Source organism: Desmodus rotundus, chromosome 1, assembly GCF_022682495.2.
Source record: "Desmodus rotundus isolate HL8 chromosome 1, HLdesRot8A.1, whole genome shotgun sequence".
NCBI classification, from domain to species: domain Eukaryota; kingdom Metazoa; phylum Chordata; class Mammalia; order Chiroptera; family Phyllostomidae; genus Desmodus; species Desmodus rotundus.
In genome coordinates this window covers 138,580,992-138,590,413 of record NC_071387.1, presented here as the reverse complement: position 1 = coordinate 138,590,413, position 9,422 = coordinate 138,580,992, and the positions used below count along the sequence as shown (strand labels likewise).

The 9,422-nt window shown below is 41.1% G+C and overlaps 1 long non-coding RNA gene across 1 annotated transcript; it reads left to right on the top strand.

Moving 5' to 3' along the window:
- The first annotated feature begins 264 nt into the window (after positions 1–264).
- LOC123480050 (uncharacterized) lies at positions 265–7,210 on the top strand. Its single transcript, XR_006655917.2, has 2 exons — positions 265–397; positions 5,810–7,210. It is a non-coding gene; the product is annotated as an uncharacterized lncRNA (long non-coding RNA).
- The last annotated feature ends 2,212 nt before the right edge of the window (positions 7,211–9,422 follow it).

Genomic DNA, 9,422 nt, shown 5'->3' with positions numbered 1-9,422 from the left:
TCCTGCCAACTGGCTCTGTGTCCGGATAATATTGTCCACATCATTCTTTGAGCACTTCTTTACTTTCTGATGCGACAAGATGTTCCAGATTCATGTTGTACTTTCCCTGCCTCTCCTGGAATTAGCCATTTCTCTACGAGGTCTTGGATTCCTTTTGGTTGAAGGTAAGAGTTTTGTCAGCTGTCAGCTGTCAGTCACTTGAAGGAGTGCCTCAGCTACACACAGCCGCCTTGCCCAAGGTCACACCCTATCCTGCGAGCCCACGTGAGGCAGGGGTGAAAGTCTGTATGCCGCCCGGAAAACCCAAACCACAGCCAAGGCCCAGATCAAGTCACTAGTTACTCTTTTTTTTACATTGGGGTGTTGCAGCTCCTAGGCCCTCTCAGTGGGCAGAGAGGTATGTATTCTGTGTGTGTGTGTGTGTGTGTACATAAACTTATTTATAAGTATATTCATGTATCTGTGGTAGGTTTAAATATGGCCCCCCAAAAGATATCCACATCATAATTCTGGAACCTGTGAATACTATCTTAAGCAGTTTTTGTTTTGTTTTGTTTTGCTTTGTTTTTAAGGAGAAGAGCCTTTGTAGATATAACTAAGTTAAAAATTTTTGAGCTGGGAAAGTTATCATGGATTATCCGGGTAGGCTCGACAAAGGTCCTCATAAGAGAAAGGCAGGAGGGTCAGAATCAGAATGAGATATGACAGTGGAAGCAGAGACCAGGGTGATACAGGGCCCGGAGCCAAGAAATGTTGGCAGCTTCTAAGAGCTGGAAAAGGCAAGAAAATAGATTCTCTTCTATAGCTTGCAGAAGGAATATAGTCCTGCCAACATCTTGATTTCAGCCCCGTGAAACTGATTTTGGACTTCTGGCCTCCAGAACTGTGAGAAAATTAATTTCTGTTGTTTTAAACTGCCAAGTTTCTGGTAACTTGTTACAGCAGCTATAGGAAACTAATCCAACATCTCTCACCACACAGAAGCCTTCCTTACCCAGTTCAGACTCTGACACGCCACGCCAGGCCACCATCCTCCTCACCCTGCCGGGCTACAGCACCCTGCAGTGGAAAGCGCCCCTGGAGGGTGGCAGTCTGGTCCTGCTCCGACTCAGGGGTCTCACGCTGGCCCCCACTCTGTGTAGATGCTCTCCACCCCCACGGAGATTCCAGCTCCCCGCCTGCTGCCTTTCTGTGCAGAAGTAATGCCATATAAATATATATATATATATATATATATTTAGAGAGGTAGCTACCTCGGGGAAGTGGGATTGCAGTATAGGGAGATTGAGACAGAAGATTGCTAGTTTCCTTTGTAAGTTTTCTGATATCACTGATTATAAAAACTATCTCTGTATATCACTCGCATAAAATAAAAATTAATTTAAAAATATATGATGACCCATCATATGCATTGAAAATTGTTCACATACTTTCATAAGGTTTTCCCATAGTTCAGAGGAACAAGCTAACATTTATTTTAATAGTATTGTAATACTATTGTGACCTAAACCTTTGCATTCATACACATTTTATAGATTTTTCTAAAAAAAACCTTTTATGAAAATTGAAGGAAGATGTCACCTTAAGATCAATACCTCCGTGTATCCTGCTTAGAGTGCTATGTTCTTGAAATGGCAGCAAGTGCTTTATGGCAGAAGAGCAGTAAGTCAATCTATAGGCTCATCGTAATGAATTATAGAGGAAAGAGAAGCAGCTAAAAAAAGAAACCATTTTATTTTTACATTAACTGTCTTTGAAAAATGGAACCGAGGGTGGAATTAATGATTTAATTAAACCACTTAATGTTTTATTAAAGTCAATATGGGCTAGTATTCCTGTGCACCCATCAGCTTATCAATAAAATCTCATATTTATTTCGCTAAAGAATTCTTACTTATTATTAGATGTGCCTGCATTACAGATCCTCTCATTGTTTTCAGGAAATCAAATATGCCTTTATATTCCAAAACCTTTCCATTAAGAGATCACAGAATTCTAAAAAAAAAAATCAGGTCAGTTTCTGAAGGCATGATTTATTCAGCTTGGTTACTACTCTCCACGAGGAGCTCTATTTCCGCTCTATTCAGCAGAATATCTGCTTGACTTTTACAGCAAAGGAGGGACGCAAGGTCACCAGTGCAAAACCCACTTGAGGCTCGTGCATTCAGCAAGAAGCACTGAAGCACCAAAGAGAATTTTCTCACTAGAACCTGTTAGTTTCTCACCTTTCTTTGGAGTATGTCTTTTCTCATGTCCAGCTCCTCCATTTCTATACCCAACATAGGTTACCTGAAGTAAATGGCCAGTTAAGGGGAGAGGAGAGGAGATGAAGAGAGGCCTCTAAGATAATTTACAAACGTGAACCTATTTTCATGTGAAGCATTGACATTAGAGGGGAACAGTCCAGGCACAGAGAAGAGCATGGAAATGCAGATCCAAAGAAGGAAAAGTCATCCGACAAGCACACATTCCCTGCCCTGACTTTCCCCTCATGTGGTTTCCCGTGTCTATCTTCACCTATAAAACCTGGGACAGTTAGACCAATAGTCAGTTACAGAGGCCTTGTTTTCATGCCCACACCAGTCCTATTTTTACATTGGTCTATATATTGCTAGAGGGAAACTTTCCAGACAAAAGCTGCCTTTTAACCAGAAAGAAGTATCTGTTCCTGTAATGCTGACGTCTCTGTTCACAGATCAAAGCTTCTGTGGGTGGGTCATGTTCCCACACTCTCTTCTCTAGACCCTCATTTAACAGAAAACACAGATGCACAGAAGAATGTTTTCACCAAATTTGTGATACCTATGCTTCAGGCCCCCCCGATGTCACAGACTCATTTTCTCCACACGTTCGCCCTACGTATTTTTAGGTCACTTATTTGACACAAATTAAAGGTTATTTTTTTAATTCACAGATTTCATATTATTTGTCTTTAAAAATATTGACCACCTGGCTTGACTGGCTGTTAACGTAATTGACTTGCTTTGTGATATATATTTTTGACTGTCCCTCATCACTCTCTTTGCTGACATTCTCTCCACTTGGTCTTCTCCTACACCATTTGTTCCTTCTGTGTTTGTCTCACCTTTAATCCTCTGCCCCGAGTATTTCCATGTCCCTATTCTTACCCTGAGTATGGAATATGAAATGTAAATTGAATTCTTTTCCTAATTCTTTTTGTTGTTGTTGCTGTTTGCCTGTTTGCTTCTAAGGAATACCTGGTAGGGAAATAGGGGGTCAGTGTTAATACTAGTCTTTTAATATGCTAAACATTAACATATACGAAGGGAGACCTAAAAAACTGGAATTTATTTATTAAAAATTGTGTATTTATTCCTACATGTTTAAACTTCAGTCACCTTCAAAGTACTCTCCATTTGATGCAATATACCTATCAAGATGTTTTTCCCACTGCTCAAAACAGTTTTTGAGTTCAGTGATTTTCATGCCTTTTAGTGCTTCTGCCATTTTTTGTTTCACCTCTTCCACATTGGCAAAATGTTTCTTTTTGAGAACTTTTTCATCCAGGTAAATAAAAAAAAATTCTCTCCGGGTGAGATTAGGTGAATAGAAAAGATGGGGGATGGGGGTCATGCCATTTTTGGTCAAAAACTGCTGAACACTCTGCTTCGTATGGACAGGTGTGCTTGTAAATCATCCATTATGAAATGGGCAAATGAGTTGAAAGAGCCTTCAAAAAAATATTTGCTGAAGCTGAACGCAGCCTCTCACAACAATGCCAGCTGGTACACAGATACAGATGAGTTCCTAGAACACTCATCTACAAGGGGCTTGCCCTCCAGAAGATAATTCTGCTTTTCAGAGGATAAATATATATATGCCAGGTGCCAGGCAAGGTTGCTTGGTAGTATCATTTTAGGAAACATAAATCATATATATATATATAATGTTTCCCCTAGAACACAAGAAAAAATAATACCTATATTCCCACAATCCAACCCTAGAATTAATAATTTTTAATATTGAATTAATTGCTCCAATATCTGTTTCTATGTGGATCATTTTAAATAAAACTGCACAAGCAATCTATGTTTGCATGATCTTAAGAAAAGAAGGAAGGGGGGAAGGGAAGGAAGGGAAGGAACAAAGTTCTCCTTGACAACCACCAACCTAATTTCTCATTTCTCCTCTTTATTCTCTGCCCCACAGGCAACTCCCCCACACCGGGAAACTCGTAGCACAATATACATATTTTTTCAAAACTGTCATACTTATATGTGTATCCAGAAATAACACACTGTACATGTCCTTCTGCCACTTGCTTTTTCACTCAGCATTAACTTTTTGAGCTCTATTCCTGATGATTTATATAGATCCAGGACATTGTCATTCACATCTTTGTCAGAAATCCCCTCACTATTTGCTAGGAAGGTAGCACCATTTGCTAAGTATGTAGGGACAAGCTCACCCCCTCTACCCACATGAAGTGCTGAAAAATGGAGGTTACTTTGGCAAATTCATAGAAGGACACTTTACAGTAAAGTCCTGATTTAAAACCAAAATGAAAAGCTTTCCTTTGGAAACCTTAAATAATTTTATACTTGAATAGAGCATTTTTTTTTCCAGTTGTCCAAATTCAGGCACTACAAAAGTTCTGTCCACAAATACTCCTTGGCTTTGCATCCGTTGCCTTTTCTTGTGGTGGCAAATCAGATACATTTCTTTCCCAAAAGCTCTTGCCAATGTGTACTTTCTTCTAAGAGTTAAATAAATGTCAATAGGCAAGCCAGCTCCTTTAATATTTCCTTCACTCAGATGATCTATTTTGGTTGAAGTTTTGCATATAGAGATGCACTCACTCTTGACACATTCCCAGAAAATATGCAAATAAGGCTCATATTCTTGTGAAGCCTTTTGTGCCACTGATATTCAATATGTAACATCCCTTCTCCTCACTGCCTGAAGCTTCACTATCTTTTTATATTGATGCCCTCAGAAAAGGGAAAATCTTTTAAGAAATCTTTCTCTTTCATCCCTTACCCTTGACCTGTTAGTGAAGGCTTCAGGAACTGTTTTCACATAGGATCTACCTAGCTTTCTATTTACTTTGCTTTTTAAAGCCCTCTATCTTGATTCCTCTGCTCCTTAACCTTTAGAATTTTGAAGAAAGCTCCCAGGAAAGGCACACGTCTGCACAGAGAGGATAACACTGTGCGTGTGTGTGTTGGGAGGATGGTGTGCCTGAACTACACCCAGCCTTTACCAAACAAGACTCCCCCCTCTGCTGCATCTCTGGAACCTCTCACCCGCAGAACCAGCTATGCCCCTGCTCTCTTCCCTCCCACTTTCCCAAACACTTGCAGTCTCAGTCACAAAACAAGATATTTCTGCCCATAAATGCAGGCAAGGTTGCATGGTGGTATCATTTTAGGAAACACAAAACCTATTCTGTACACCCTCATGGAAAGTAATGCTGTCTTCAGCTATTGATAGGACAGAAATTGGCATTTGCAGATGAGAAAAAGAAGTGCATTGAATGAAAACAGAGCAAATCCACCACACATTGAAAAGCACACCATTTCTGTACACTTAAACGCTCTGGTTGATCCATTCCCCCCAAAATGTTTCCTGCTCTTTTTCTATTCATTCTCTACTCCACACTACTTCTCTCTGTCCCTTCTACAAGAGGAACTTGAGGGACATAAAGGTTAAGGCCCTGCAGGTGTTCAAAGAATCGCCAGGCAAACAGGCTGCCACTCCAGACACTCTGGAGAATTCGGTACTGAAAACAAAGGAACATGACCTTTCTGTTTTGGAATATCATCTGCCCTGTGTAATTTCTTTCCAGTTCTGCCAGGAATTTTTGGTGAAAGCCAGTGACAACTGCAGTGATACCTGGAGGGACTCATCGGAAGCCCAGCAATGATGCATCTTTGGTCCCACCATCTGTACAATAAAAATGGAAACACAGCATTTCTTAATTTTCTCTGGGTATGTTGTTCCCCTACAAAAATGACATTTAAGCTGATTTCCCTTCAACATGCTTCAGAAGGAAATCCCCCAGTCACCACCAGACTCACACCGAGAGAGTAAAACATCCAGTGGAAGGGGTGTGTGTTGCCTAGAATTACAGACTGGATTATTGAGTCAAAGTGTTGTTATTTAGGACTTAGAAATTTTTTCTGGATGATTTGCACTTATGTTCCTCTCTATCTGGTGATTAGATGATTGTTTGATAAGTAGATATAATATCTGATAAATAGGTCATTGGTATCTGATTGTTCACCCTGCAGAGCTTCCAGAATGACTGTTTTTAGTGTCAAAAATGAGAACTGGTGCATGTACGTAGAGCCCTGGTCTGTGTAGCCCTGTCTCTATGTCAGAGAAATTGTGGTAAGTCTTTGATGCTCTCATTATGCAGCCTCACACTAGGGTAAGAATACTGAACCCAACCTGCTTAACACGGAACTCACCACCTTTCAAACAGTACCGCACGTAACGCACCACGCTCACCCACCTCCCGTACGTCTGTCAGCAAATCCGGTGAGATACTCCTAAACACCTTGACGGAAGTGCACATCTGCCTGAGGCCTGCTGTCATTGCCCTCGTGGTTTCTGGTTCTACTGGATCATCAGCCTTTCTCCCTGTCTCCCTGGACTCATCTGGTCTCTAGCTGACTGCTGAAAAATCTTCCCCAAATGCCACTTTTATTGTGTGAGAACCTTCTCCTGAAACCGGGGGCAGGCGGCACAAAGTTTCCCAAAGTAGTCCACATCAGATATCTGTGGCGTGCATGTTATATGATATAAGAGACTGAGCTTATATAATGAAGGCTACAAATCCAAATAGGGAGATTATCCTGGGCTATCAGGGCAGGCCCAGTCTGATCACATGAGCTCTTCCTCAGGCTACGTATAGAAGAAATACAGCAGAAGGAAAAGTCTGAGAGATTCGCAACTTGAGAAGGACTTCACCACTGTTACTGGTTCACAGATGAACGGCACGATGACAAGGAATGCAGGTGGCTTGCAGGATCTGTCAGCTGACACCCAACAAGAAAATAGACTTCAGCTCTATGGCCACAAGAAACTGAATTCTGCTAACAGCCCGAATGAGCTAGTGAACAGATCTTCCCCCAAGGCCTCCAGCTAAGAAGCCAACCCAGCCACGGCCTTGCTTTCAGAGCAAAGAAACCAGATTTCTGACCTGCAGAACCATGAGATAATAAATTTGTGTTATTGTAAGTCATTAAGTGTGTGATTGGTTGTTGTGACAGCAAAAGAAGACTACTGCACCAGCTAATCAATCCAAACTCTCCCCCTGCTCTTCAAGATACATCCCAGTCCAGGCCTACTTGACTAACCCTAATTACTTTCCCTCTGCTCCCAAACACCGGCTCTTGGTTTCTGCCAGGCCAGGCTCAGCTTTGACACAGAGTTTACAATCTTTGGAGAAGGAGAAAGAAAACAGTGAGAAATAGCTAACTATTATAAATTTAGAAAGAATGTGGGAGATGCAGAACCACTTCAAGAAAGAATATGCTGTCCAGCTGTGGGAAGTGTGGTCAGCAGGCAGCTCCAGCTGTCAACACTTTCAGGACCCACCTGAGTGGCAGAGATGTTCATACCCTTCCAATGAAGTGGACATCTGATGACTTAGCAGGGAAGCTGGGAGAGGGAGGCCCAGACATTTTGGCTCAGCACATACCACTGTGACAAGCAGTATCCGCCGCAGTGCTCCCCCCAGGGCTGGCGAGGCCTCATCAGGCCCACAGTGCAGTTTGACTTCTTCCTATACCCAATCCTGCCCTCTGTTTTTGTTTTTGTTTTTGTTTTTGTTTTTATTTCACAGATTAATTCCCAATAAACAACTTGGACTCCAAACTCTGCTTCAGCATCTGCTTCTGGAGATTTCACCCTGTGACAGAATGGTAAGTACTAATAAGAAAATATGGATGATTTTTCTATAATTTACTTGTAATTCCAGTTTGGTCCTGAGAGGAGGTTTGTGCAGCTTCCACCTACTCTTCTGCCATATTGGGTCTAACATCCCAATTTAAAAACAGGCAAAGAACCTGAATAGACACTTCTCCAAAGAGGACATACAGTGGGTCAATAGACATATGAAAAGATGCCCAATGTCACAAGTCATCAGAGAAATGCAAATTAAAACCACAATGAGTTATCATCTCACACCTGTCAGAATGGTTATCATCAATAAATCAACAAACAATAAGTGCTGGTGAGGATGTGGAGAAAGGAGAACCCTTTTGCACTGTTGCTGGAAATGCAGACTGGTGCAGTCACTGTAGAAAGCAGTATGGAGATACCTCAAAAAATTAAAAATGGATCTGTCTTTTGACCTGGCGATCCCACTTCTGGAAATATTTCTGAAGGAACCCAGAAATACTAACACTAATTTGAAAGAACAAAAACACCACTATGTTCATTTCAGCATTATTTATAATCGCCAAGATATAGAGGCAGCTTGAGTGTCCAACAGTAAATGAGTGGATAAAACAACTATGAGACATTTACACAATGGAATGCTACTCAGGTGTAAAAAAGAAGAAAATTTTAGCCTTTTTGACCATATGGATGGATGTGGACAGCATTATGCTAAGTGAAATAAACCAGTCAGAGAAAGACAAACACCATATGATTTCACTCATATGTGGCATCTGATAAACAAACTGAACTAACAAACAAAACAGAGACAGACCCATAGATGGAGAACAGATGACAGCTAAGCGTGGGGGGAGGTTAAGGGGTGAAGGGATTGAGCAAAAAGGAAAAGGGACTCATGGACATGAACAACAGTGCAGTGATTGCAAGGGGTTGATGTAAGGGGAGTAAATGGCAATGGAAAAAAATACAGTAAAAAAAAAAAAGAGAAAGAAAGACAATAAGGAAGGTTAAAGAGATAGTGTCTAGGATAGCAACCCAGAAGAATGAATAGCATAAAAATTATCATGCTATAAAGATGCAGAAAAGTCAAATAAAATGTTTTAAAAATTATGACTAAGGTTATATGAAAGAGATATCCCAAAATGCAAGAACAAAGATGAAACTGAAAATCAAAGTAGTAAGAATGTAAACTGATATGGTATGGGTATGGGAAGGAGTTGGACCTGGATATAGGACTTGATAGCTAGGGGATTTGATTGTGATTCCCACACAGGGGCAGTGATGCGGACACCAGCTCGCAGTGACCGCGGTGTTGTGGCTGAGACAAGACAAATTCACACAGACTACAGAAATCCTGTGGAGGAAAAGGGATGACATGGCTGCTCTCTCAGTGAAAGAGAGGGCTGGCCCTGTCCCTTGCCTGGACAGGCTTCTATTGGGTTTAATTTGCATAGGAATACAGGGTGTATACATAAAGCTCATCAATCATTGTCAGGCAGAAATGATCAAACAATAGATAACACTCAAAGAACTATGAGGGCTTATTTAGAGTC